Here is a 13,029-nt window from a genome sequence, read left to right on the forward strand (position 1 = left end):
CTCCGCGGCATGTGGGATCTTCCCGGACCGGAGCACGAACCCGTGTCCCCTGCATCGGCAGGCGGACTCTCAACCACTGCGCCACCAGGGAAGCCCTATATCATTCTTTTAATCATTTAAAAATGTTTCCTGTTATTTTTCCTTGGAGATATATATAAGGTGTGGTCTTTACCATCAAGGAGTTCACAATATAGTAGCGGAGAACTGTCAGGAGCTAAGAATTATTGGGAAATGTTTCATTGAAGAGTTAGGCTTGCACTGAATCTTAGTAATTGATTTCTGAGGGAACACAGAAAGGATAGGGGAGTCCAGGATTCAGAAAGACAACAAAGGAAAGCATGCTAATATGGAAGAAAAAAACAGTTTCAGGGAATAGCAAACAATGTGACTGAAGGTCATAGAAATAACAGTGAGAAATAAGGTAGTAGGACAGTGGTTTTTAATTTTTTTGGATATTGAATTCTACTAATAATCTGAGGGAAAATGTCTTAATCAGAAAAGACACATACTCTATTTTGTGAAGAATTTTTCATCAATATTATGTCCATCCATGGACTCAAGATCACAGAGGACTTTTTATATTATGCTATGATGTTTACTTTTTATCTTATACACACTTTAAGATGTGAGTGATTTAAGTGAAACCAGATACATGAATGGGACCAGATACACTAGAAGACATGAGTAATTTAAATCGGAACAGGGATTAGTATGATGTCTTTCTGCATCCAATCACAGTGGCACAAACATTCACCAACATTATTTCCTAGGTTACAGCTTCTCATGAGATTAGGAACTGTTAATTGATGTAACCTTGTTACTGTCTGTATTATAGATAACATTTGCCTTATTGCAATGCCTTGGTTGGGCTATTTCCTGTTACTGATCACCCCTAATACTTCCTCCCTAGTCTTTGAGCAAAGGGCACTGCTTTTTCCTTTGTATCATTTCATCTCAATTATGGACATAGACCCTTTCCTCTCTCCAGAGAGCAGAACCAATACCAGGCTGTAATTTTAGTCAGAGTTTAATGAAAGGGTATGGACAACGAATGGAAATTACAGCACAAGAGTAAAGTAAAACTTCTGGCCAAGCCTTGGGTCTCTTAATCAATTTCAGCCAATCTTTCTAACAACTCTAGAACTGCTTCAGGCCTCCAGAGGGCTTGGAATATGGACATTTATTCTATTGCCCAGAAAATAAAGAAGCTTCTCTCCTGAGTTGGTATAATGTCTCTTTTGTGAAATTTATTCCCTATCCAGGATTAACCTTCGTAGGTTGTTTGACATTGGGAACACTAATTCATTTTAGGTGTGTGATAGAAAGCATTGGAAGAAAGAACTCATCGATTCCTTCCTGGGGGTGGGGGATAAGGGGAGATATTAATCAAAGAGCACAAACTTTCCATCATAAGATGAATAAGTTTTGGAGACCTAATGTACAGCAAGGTGATTATAGTTAATAATACTGTATTATATACTTGAAATTTGCTAAAAGAGTAGATCTCATGTTAATACCACACCAAAAACAAAAGGGGGGGTAACTACAGAATGCTATGTTAATTCATTTGCTTGTTGTTATCATTTTGCAATGTATACATATATCAAAACATCATATTGTATAACTTAAATATACACAATATTTGTCAAAAATAAATGAAAACTTTAAAAAAGTAATTCCTTCCTTCCTTACGTATGTGTGCCCTTGCACCCATGAAGAAGGAAGAGTCCATATCTCCACTCCTCCCACTCTGAATCTGGGCTGAATTGTTAATTACCTTGATTAATACAATGTGACAGAAATAATGCTCTATCAGTTTCTGGCCTAACCTTCAAGAAAGAGACCTCAAAGCTTCTATTTTCTTGAAAGCCAGCACCATATAGGATGTCTGACTATCTTGAGACCACCATGCTGTAGGAAATCTCAAGCTAGCCACAGTGAGAAGCATTTTGGAGAGAGAAGAATACCCAGCCAGCCTCCAGATGTTCCAACCATCCCAACTGAGGAATTAGAACAGGTGAGTAATAAAGTCACCGTTTTGGACTGAATTGTGTGCCACCCCTCACCCCCACCCCTGGATTCATGTTGAAGATCTAACCCTCCAGGGTGACTATATTTAGAAATATAGCCTTTAAAGGAGGTGATTAAGGTTAAACGAGGTTAAAAGAGTAGGATCATAATCCAATAGGCCTGGACTTTTATAAAAAGAGGAAGAATGAGAAATGCATAAGCACAAAGAAAAAGCCACCTGAGGATACACTGAGAAGGCCTCTTGTCTGCAAGCCAAAGAGAGAGGTCTCAGGTGAAACCAAACCTGCTGGCATCTTGATCTAGTCTCCAGAACGGTGAGAAAATAAATTTAGGTTGTTTAAACTACCTATTCTGTGGGATTTTGTTATGGCAGCCCTAGAGAACTAATACAGCCATCCTGGAAGTTCTATCCCTAACACACTCCATGTAGCAGATAAACTACCCAGCTGAGCAACGCACAAATGGCAAAATCATGAGAAATAGAAAGTTAGTTTCCTGTTAAATTTTGGGATAGTTTCTCAGCAGGGATAGATGGCTGAAACAAAGATAGATAGTCACCAAGGTCAGGGTCATTCAGTGCTACTCATGAATACCTAATTACATCCTCCTACCTCCAGACTTTCCCATAGTCACTCCCTATTCAAATAACCACATTTGACAATGTGGTAAATTATAAAAATAATTCTTCATTTGTAACATCCTTGCAACTTTTGGGGGGATAATGCCTTCTAAGATAGGACAAAGTATGAATTAAAGAACTGTTGAATGTTATTTGCTAACATTTTATTTATGATTTTTAAATTCAATTTAGTAAATGAAAATGGAACAAACTTTTTGTGATGAGAAAAACAGCTGTGGAGAAAAACAACTTTTGTTCTTCTGAGTTGCCGCCTAGGCATTTTACAATATAATAACCCTGCTCATACCCAGAGTCTGGACATTTAGATAAGAACTTGAATTTAGGATGCCTATCATAAATTCTTGCTTTCCTTTTCCCTGGGCACTTTTAAATATAGTAACCACTCAGAGTTAAGCCTGGGAAAAGTTGGTAACCCTCACCCCAACCATCTTTGCTTTCTATTCTGCTCCTTATCTTCTGCTCACTTCTGACCTTGGAGGAAAGACTCAGCTTATTGAGCCGCTTTGCTTCTGGGATCTTGTGACTATTTCTTTTGTGTCAGTGTATTGAAAACGTGACTTGAATCAAAATGATCCTGTGGGTTTCACTTCCCCAAAGGGGGAGCTTGGATGCTGAGGGAGCTACCCGCTGACCACATGTGCATGGCTTGTGCCGCCTTCTTCAGCAGATCAGAATCTGCATATTCTTAATGTAATACACCAGCTGTGGGCCCCCCAGTGCACTTCTTCTGGGGGCTAACATTAATCATTGTATTATCAACATAATTTAGTGTCATAAAATGAATTTGGATTTTTCCAATTTTTTTCTGTACTAAGAGACAAAGAGTACATTAATTACATGTTCCTTGGATACTACAGAGAGATCTTTAATTGACTTTTCAATTAACTTGATGATTTTTTTTTTTTAGATTTCTTGAGTCAAGAGCAGTAATATTTATTTTCCCCAAAACATTTATCTCACATTGCTATTCAAATTAATTGACATAAGCTGTGTGGGCTATTTTGTTTTCAGTTTTACCGGCATATGTCTGTTTCTTCTCTTCTTTTATTTTCCCCTTTTTTTCCAACTTTATTGAGGAAAAATTGACAAATATAATTGAATATATTTTAAGTGTACAATTGATTTGATATACAAGTATGTTGTGTAATAATTACCAAAATTAAGATAATTAACACATTCACCACCTCACATAGTTAACTTTTACATTTTTTTGAGCGGTGAGAATGCTTAAGATCTAGTCTCAGCATCTTTCAAGTGTATCATTAACTATAGTCACCATGCTGTACCTTAGATCCCCAGAACTTATTCTTCTTATTACCGAAAGCTTGTACTTTTTGAGACCTACAGATTCGCCCTCCCTCCTTTTTTCCCTTCCCACTATTCTATTCTCTATTTCTATGAAATGTGCTTCTTCTTCTTTTTTTCGTAATAGATTCCCACATAAGAGTGAGATCATACAGTATTTGTCTTTCTCTGTCTGGCTTATTTCACTTAGCATAATACCCTCCAGGTTCAACCATGTTGTCACAAATGGTAGGATTTCCTTGTTTTATATAGCTGAATGATAGTCCGTTACATATTTATATCTAAATAGATAAATAGATAGGGGTAGACAGATAGATAGATGTCCATTTATCCATCAAAGGACATTTAGGCTGTTTCCATATCTTGGTCATTGTGAATAATGCTACAATGAACATGGAAGTGAAAATGCACACTCTAATTGAGATTTGAACTCAACTATTGCTCCAAAGATTCTGATTTTCCTGGGCCATCTCTTCTAGCAAACAGAGTAAAATTAACTCTCAAAGCAGAGGTGCTTCCCAATCTTCATGTAAGTGACAGTGTCATCTGAGGTATATTTTATTTGTAAGGATTTTAAATTTCTCATTTCTATGAAACACCAAATGTCCTTACCTGAAAACTCTTTAAACTCTAAGAGACAGGCTGCAATCTGGCATTCAGGGACTTGGAGCTTAAAGTGGGCTTTTCATCCAGCAGGGCAACACTGATCTGTAAGCAGAATGTGTCAATGCATCAGTCAGATTTGGTTCCTAGAATGAGGTCTCCTGATGAAAATCAGTATCATAAAATTACTCTTACTTTGTGCTCACCTATTGTGGTATCTTCCTAAATCTTTTTAATTAAAAAATAATGTTTTAGATGTCACTGACTCCAGAGGTTTATAATCCAGCCCTCTTCACAAACAAAATGTGGTATGTATACACAATTTAGAAGAAAACTGATGAGAATACATAGCCCTCAAAGAAAAATATATTACATCCAGATATTACTATGAAAGCTTGCCAACAAGATCAAAAGTGTAAGAGTCAGGGAGACGGAAAGGGAGAATTAAGAACACTAAATGCAATCTTAAGAAATTGTTAACTAGCAGAAAGAGTTTAAGATACTGAAATAAGATAGAATGGGACTAGAATTCTACCATTTATCAGTAGCCTGATGGGTGAATTATAAAATTTTGTTTCCATATTTATAAAATTGGGATAATAATATCTATCCCCCATAGTTTTTAGAAGGTATATTTAAATTATGTGCATCTATATTTTGCTCAATCTGAGTGAAAAAATGAACGTTCAGAGAACAGAGAGCAAGGCAGATAACACTAGTTAAAAAGCGAAAAATTTACCAGGAACAGGAGAGACTTATCTTCACTAGCCAGGTGGGGACAGGGCCCAGTGTTAAATTAGCCAAATATCTCCAAGAAAACTGCTGAAAACAGACTAAACATCCCTTGCTTCATGGATAAGAAATCTCTGATATCCCTACCAATTGGGAAATACTGAATATGGAGGTAGGGCAGGAAAGTATCAGAAGAGGAGATGGAAGCAGGGAAGGAGAGGAGACTGAATGTCTGTATTCTACATAAAACAGATCCCATCAGAGAAATGGAATTAACCCTGCCTGAAGCTGGTCCGCTGGCTCTCCTGAGGGCAAAGAGTCACAAATGGAGTTAAAATGAAAATGGTTGATGTTCACAAGCTGATATGACTAGAGTTCCCTAATGCTGAGTAGTACACAACTTCTGGAAATATATGCAGGGGGCCTGACTTCCTGGGGGGATAACTGGGAAACAATAATCCTTAATGTCAGTCTTGATTTGCTGCTAATGGTTTGGGATCTTGTGGTTTCCAGTATTGCCTTTGGGGTTTGGGTTATAAGTAGGTGCCCAAATAATGTTTTTTCATTCCTTTACAAATTACTGATGATCTAAATTCTGTGGCTTCACAAATTAATCAGGTGGAAATAAGATAAATCCTAAGAAACATTCCTTAGGTATTTAGCCACATATATTAAAGAGTAGGTCAGCTTAAAATAGGATTAATGATCACTCACAAATTATATGAAAATATTAATAAAATTATTTTCATCTATATGTACATATATATACATATATAGATATACACACACACTCACACACACACACACACACACACACACACACACAAACATATAGCACTCCCATCATCATTTATTAGCTTAGAATGTAGGAAGACCAAAACCCTTGATCAATGTTATTAAATTGCTTATCATCTGTAAAAAAGGAAATGACTTATTATTATGGAATACCTGCAGCCAAGTTGAGATATATGTGAGTCATTATAAAGAGCTTGTTTTCATAAGTGGGAATCAAAATTGTGATTGATAGAATTCAACTTACAAAGGAAATGACATATGGTTAAGCTGACATATCAAAAATGTTTGCTCAGCCGCATAGAACAGGGAGATCAGCTCGGTGCTTTGTGACCACCTAGAGGGGTGGGATAGGGAGGGTGGGAGGGAGGGAGATGCAAGAGGGAAGAGATATGGGAACATATGTATATGTTTAACTGATTCACTTTGTTATAAAGCAGAAACTAACACACCATTGTAAAGCAATTATACTCCAATAAAGATGTTAAAAAAAAAAAGTTTGCTTAAGTATTGAGTGTGGAATGTGGAGTTTCAACAAAAGTAAAAGATTTCTGCTTTGCCACACTAATTGGTCCAAGCTCAGCAGTCCCCAAATTGCAAATTAAACAAATACTTTCTGCATGTTCATTGTAGCAGTAAATTACATAATGCATTATAAATTATAGTTAAAAGGGCAGTTTTCCTTTGAAAGTGTGTTACAAGGCCAGAAAGGATGAGAAATAATCAGCATCCTACTGTTTCCTCTTTGTAGAAGAAATGTATTTAGAACAGTTAGTGAAGGAAATGGATCTCACTAGTATAACGGCCAAACCACCTGCTATTCAACAATTACAGGTATCTTTGATTTGCTAAAATTCCTAATGTTTTTTAGTAACATGTTACCTTCATGTAAACATGCCAGTATTATATAATCTTTTTCAGGTTTGTGTTTGGGAGCATTAAAGTTGCCTTTTTCTTTTGCCAGCTGCATTTTCCTGTTTCCCATTAGTTTGAGAGGGGTAGTTGCATTATCAGAAGTCCAAGCGGGACTAAAGATTAGAAACAATAAATCTAAGTCCCATCCAATCCAATTAGAAATTTGTAAAATGAATTCTGATGAGGTGACCCCAGCTCTATACATGGCATGCAGTGTTCATCCCACACATAGAATTTCCTCAAATGAATTACTGAAGAGTAACACAAATTCATTGCTTATATGAACGTTGATCAAACATATGTTGTCTCTGGTCGAAGGATAAATCAACGTGTTATAAAATATGTAGTGTGCTCTAAATTATATATTCTCACTAATATTTTTATTCACGTGGAGTACAAAGAGACACATGTTGCTGTTCTTCACCACAGAATAAATCATGAGAAAGATACCAAGGGCAGATTACAGCTGACGTTTAAGTTGTGTGCTACCCAAAGCCTGGACCTTAAAACTGAAATAGAAAATTAAGAATACCCAGAATTCTAAGTATAAAGGTTAATACAACAAAATCTGAAGTATATACTTTCTATCCTTTCTGTTTCCAGCTTCTTTAAAATACATAAAATTATAGAAAGTAATAATTACAACTATATATTGTTGGGTGTGTAACATAAATAGATGTCATATGCATAACCATAATAGCACAAAAATGTGGATGAGATAACAGAACTTTATGAATAGTGTTTTTATATCTCATTGGAATAAAGGTGATGTAAATATGAAGTAGGTTCTGATAAATTAAGTTGTATATTGTTAGCCTTAGAGCAATTACTAAAACAAAAAATTTTAATGTAGTGTATATCATTAAGAAATTAAAATATTACACTAAAAGATACTCCATTAATGCAAAAGGAAAACAACATAAAAGAGGAACAAAAGTAAATAAGATATAATTTTTTAAAAAAGCAGCAGATGCAAATTCAGCTATTTTAATAATAGTATTAAATGTGAATGGATTAAACAATCCAAAGAAAAGAGAGTCAGATTGGATTAAAAAGAAAACATACACAATGCTAGGTCCAATATACCATCTAAAAGAGACATGCTTGCTATTCAAGGGTACAAATAGGTTGAAAATAAAAAGATGAATAAAGATATACCATAGAAACAGCAACCATAAGTGAGGTGGAATGGCATTACTAACATGAGACAAAATGACTTTTAAACAAATAAATGTTACTAGAGATAAGAAAATTTAATAATAATAATTAGGTTAATACATGAAGAATATTTAATAAATACAAACATACAATAATATTATAAACAATTAACCATTATAAATAATAATTATAAGCAAGCACATACAAGAGAGACTTAAAATACGTGAAGCAAAAATTGACAATATCTAGCTGAGACATATATAATTCAATAATAATGGCTCAAGATTTCAGTATCCCACTTTCAAACGGATAGAATAACTACACAGAAATAAATGAAATGCTTGAATAGAAATATAAGCCAACTAGACCTAACAGATCTTTGTATGGCACTCAACAAAGCAATAGCCTAATATACATTGTTTTCAAGTGTACATGGAACATTTTGCAGGATAGACTGTATACTAGACCATAAAAATATTACATTTAAAAAGATTGATATCATATAAAGTATGTTCTCTGACCACCATGGAGTGAAACTAGAGATCAGTAACAGAAAGAACTTTAGGAAATTTGCTAATATGTGGAAAGCAATCAAGATACTTCCAAATAACACATAAATCAAGGAGGAAATCACAAAACACATTAGAAAATACTTTGAGATGAATGGAAATAACATAAAAATAATAAACATTGTGTGTAGCTAAAGCAGTGCTTAGAAATTTGTAAGTATAGAATTTGTAAGTATAAATACCTATATTACAAAGAAGATCCCCCCCGCCAAAAAAAGAAGATCGCAAATCAATCACCTAAGCTTCCACCTTAATACACTGAAGATAGAAGAGTAAACTAAATATAAAGCAAGAAGAAAGAGGGAATAATGAATACTGGAGCAAAAATTAATTAGAGTAGAAAACCATTTGAGAAAATCAATGAAACAAAACAATTTGATCTTTGACAAGATCAACAAATTAACAAACTTTCAGCTAGATTAACCTAGAGAAAAAAGAAAAGTCTCAAATTACTAAAATGGGGATGAAAGAGAGGACATCACTATCAACCTTACAGAAATAGAAAAACACAAGGGAATAATACTATGAACAACTGGATGTCAAAAAATAAATAATTTAAATAAAATGGAAAAATTTCTACAAAGACATAAACCACTGAAACTGACTCAAAAGGGAAGTGAAAATCTGAATGGAGCTTTAACAAGGAAAGAGACTGAATTAGAAATGAAAAAGCATCCCGCAAAGTAAAGTTCCAAAAGAAAAGGACCAAATGGCTTCACTGGTGAATTCTATGAAATATTTAATTAAGAATTTATACAATTTTTTAACATACTCTTCCCAGAAAAAAAGAAGAGGAAACCCTTATCAATTCATTCTCTGAGGCCAGTATTATCTTTATATCAGTAACAAGGAAAATAACTTTTTTTTTTTTTACCTCACAGGGAAAAATACTATTTACCAATATCTCATAAACATAGACACAAAAATCCTTAGCAAACAAACAAACAAAAAAATCCTCAGCAAAATACCAAAACCAGCAACATAGTAAAAGGATTATACACCCTGAGGAAGTGGGATTTATCCCAAGAATGCAAAATTATCTTAAGAGATGAAACTAATGAATGTTATATTATAGCATCAGTAGATAAAAGTACAAAAAACACATGATCATCTCAATAGATGCAGAAAAACATTTGAAAAAAACTAACACCCTTTCATGACAAAAACACTGAAAAAATTAGGAATAGAAAGTATATTTATGTAATTGTTAGAGGGCATTAACATGATAAAGGCCACTTATGAAAATACATAGCTAACACTATACTTAATGGTGAAAGACCAAATATTTTCCCTTTGCAATCAAAAAGAAAACAAGTATTTCTGTTTTTATCACTTATGTTAACCACATCTATTCATCATTATACTGGAGTTTCCAGCCAGAGCAATTTGGCAAGAAAAGCAAATAAAAGGCATAAAGGTTGTATAGGAAGAAGTAAAACAATTTCTTTTGGCAGATAAGATTATGTTGCATACAGAAAATCCTGAGGAATCCACTAAAAAGTATTAGAAAAAAGTGAGCTCCATAAAGTTGTAGGGTACAAGATCAGTGTACAAAAATTAATAATTTTATAACTATACAAAGCTATAATCAGAAAATGAAATTTAAAAAAACCAATTCAATTTGCAATAAAACCAAAAAAATAAAATACCTAGGGACAAACATAACAGAAGAACTGTAAAAGTTGTACTGTGAAAACTACAAAATATTGTTGAAATAAATTAAATATCAAACTGTGGAAACACCTCCCACATTTATGAATTGAAATATTTAATATTGCTAAGATGGCAATATTCTCTAAATTGATCCATAGATTCAACAAAATCTTTATCAAAATCTTACTTGCTTCTTTTTCAGAAATCGACAAGCTGCTACTAAAATTCATATGGAAATACAAGGGACCCTGAATAACTAAAGCAACACTGAAAAAAAAGAACAAAGAGGATTCATATTTCCTGATTTCAAAACTTACTGCAGAGGTATGTAATCGTAATCAAAACAGTGTGGTATTGGCATATAGATAGATATATATAGAACAACTGAATAGAACTGAGAGTCCAGAAATAAATCTAAATTTTTATAGTCATTTGATTTTCAACAAGGGTTCCAAGGCCATTCAATGGAAGAATATTTATTTTGCATCACATTTCACAATAAACATTTAAAATAATGCTACAGTATACATGGAACTCAAGAATCAGTCAGTTTGAAAGATAAGGGGAAAATGAAAAGGAGAAGGGAGTAAAAATGTTTTGCATGCATTCGGCAGAAATGCATTTTTCTTTAATCTGTCATGGGAAGAATTACTGAAAATTACTGCAAATCTATATATGAGAAATAAGTCTCCTAGTAGGCTACTGAAAAAATCTACTCATGGAGTTAAAAGTGAAGCCAAATACTAAAATATTACGCTGCTGAAAGAGAGTGGAAAGTTTTTAAAATTAAGTATTATGGTCACATTTTTATTTTAATTTTTAGATGTGGACCCTTGTGATGGCAGTCTCTTTAATCAGTGGTCTGCAAATTAGTTTGATTATATTATGTCTGTCTAAAATAATTTAGAGTACTCACTCCTTATATATACCTGAACTACTATTTCATGTGTATTATAAAGCATATAAAATATAAAAGTAAACATTTGAGATATAATACTTTTAAATGTCTTGTTAATTGTTATAGTATTGTAGTATCAATAGATAAAACCTTAAAGCATTATACATAATTATAGCAAGCTAGTTAATGTTATTGGATGAAAATCCATTACTTCACATAATCTATTTTATAACTATCATTTTTATTGGGGGTACATATTTGAGCTCATCAGGGCTAAAAATATTATGACACTCAGATCCAGTATATCCTGCTTATAAACGTTTACCTTTCCATATCGTTTCTCTGAATCTGCTGTTTAGAACCAAGGAGGCCTATGCTATTTCAATGACCAAAGCCATGTTCTGATCCTTGTTATGCGGAAAAACTATACAGTTTTAATTTAGAGCATGGCCTTTACATTTACAAAGATGGTTTTTGCTTCTTGAACTCAAGTCCACCTCTTACAAGTTGTGAACATTATCCAGGATCTTTACGATTCAGATTCCTCATCTATAAAATGGGGATGACTTCCTTCCTATAAGGAATTAGTTGCAACTATATGAAATAATGCCTCCCAACTATTTATCTTAGCCCATAGCACTTAATTCAACTTTACGAGTTGTAGCTGTAATTATTTTTGTTATAATTATCTCTAGTGTAAAAGCTACAAATTAAACTCTGTTCTCAACTCCACATTTTAAATCTAATTCACCTCACTTAAATGTAACTCCTTTCAAATAGGGTCCCAACCTCACAATCCAAATATTCCCTTAATCCTTCTTGAAGTCCCCCTACAGAAGGTAATAATATCTTCATGCAAAATCCTTCTAATATTTTGGAATGTTTTACATATTCTGCACACATTATATTCATGTTCATACCTAATCTCAGGATTGTTCTCTCACCAAACCCACCACCATACTGAAATATCTTTCAAAGCAGAGACTGTGTTTTTAGATCTTTCAAACACAATGACTGCCTTGCACACAATAGTTTTGCAAAACATTGTAAGAATTAAGAGAAAAAATGGTTTTCAATTACACTGTGAACTAGAAGCTGATCACTTATACTGGCAATTTCACATTTTGTTCAAAATTATTGTACTTCTCTATGAGCTGCAACAACTACAGAGTTTCTCTGAAAGCAAGAATCATTTAAAGATTTTTAGAAAAGAATGTTAGTAGAGTTATCTTTCTCCCATCTATTGTTATGTACAATAAGCTGGTACAAATTACACAAAGAAATACAAACATTTCCTTAAGAAGTTACAGTGTACGAAGCTTTCTTTTTCTGGTACACACTTCTTTAACTTTTCAAAACACTCACATGTGTGCTACATGCACACACACACACACACACACTCACATCCTTCTAGATGTTTTGAATGAAATCATTAACAGCAATACCTTAAAACTCCTATTAAACTTTAAAAAAATACCCATATAGTTTTATTATTTATGTTAAATATATAGCTATGTTATCAAGATTTTCTAAATGGCTAAAACAGTATTATATGTATCTAGTAACCATTAGTAGATTATCAATTATTTGATTGCTATAGATAAATCAGTGTTCCAAAATGAAAAACAGTAGTAATCTTGTAGTTGGTACTATTTTGTATAATTTTATGTTTTTCAACTATTCACAGATTTCTATAAAGTACAAATGATGCAATTTTTATTTGTGATTTTCAT

Source organism: Lipotes vexillifer, unplaced genomic scaffold (assembly GCF_000442215.2).
Source record: "Lipotes vexillifer unplaced genomic scaffold, Lipotes_vexillifer_v1.1 scaffold127, whole genome shotgun sequence".
In the NCBI taxonomy this organism is placed as follows: Eukaryota; Metazoa; Chordata; class Mammalia; order Artiodactyla; family Lipotidae; genus Lipotes; species Lipotes vexillifer.